Genomic DNA, 266 nt, shown 5'->3' with positions numbered 1-266 from the left:
GCCCCCCTCCCCCCACACAGGCCCCCAGCACTGCTCACCAGCCCCCCACTGCCTGCACAGCCCCCAACCTATCCTCCTCCACAATAACCCTCTATATGTACTCCTCACAGGTACCCACAACACCTCTTCCCCTGCCCACCCACAGCCCCCAGGGTAGCCAAGCAATTCTTGCCTCCCCCAGTTGACCATCACATCCCACTCCACAAACAGCGACCCCAGGGCTTCCCCTCCCAGCGCCCCCTCGACATCCGCCTCCTCCATCACCC

At 63.9% G+C, this 266-nt stretch overlaps 1 protein-coding gene across 2 annotated transcripts in view; it reads right to left on the bottom strand.

Moving 5' to 3' along the window:
• Window positions 1–266, bottom strand: part of CXXC1 (CXXC finger protein 1) — an 18,465-nt gene that overhangs the window by 4,877 nt on the left and 13,322 nt on the right. The window lies entirely within an intron of this gene.

The sequence above is a fragment of the Alligator sinensis genome, unplaced genomic scaffold, assembly GCF_000455745.1.
Source record: "Alligator sinensis unplaced genomic scaffold, ASM45574v1 scaffold778_1, whole genome shotgun sequence".
Taxonomy (NCBI): Eukaryota; Metazoa; Chordata; order Crocodylia; family Alligatoridae; genus Alligator; species Alligator sinensis.
The sequence above is the reverse complement of the archived record's forward strand: the minus strand, read 5'-3'. Positions and strand labels throughout refer to the sequence as shown.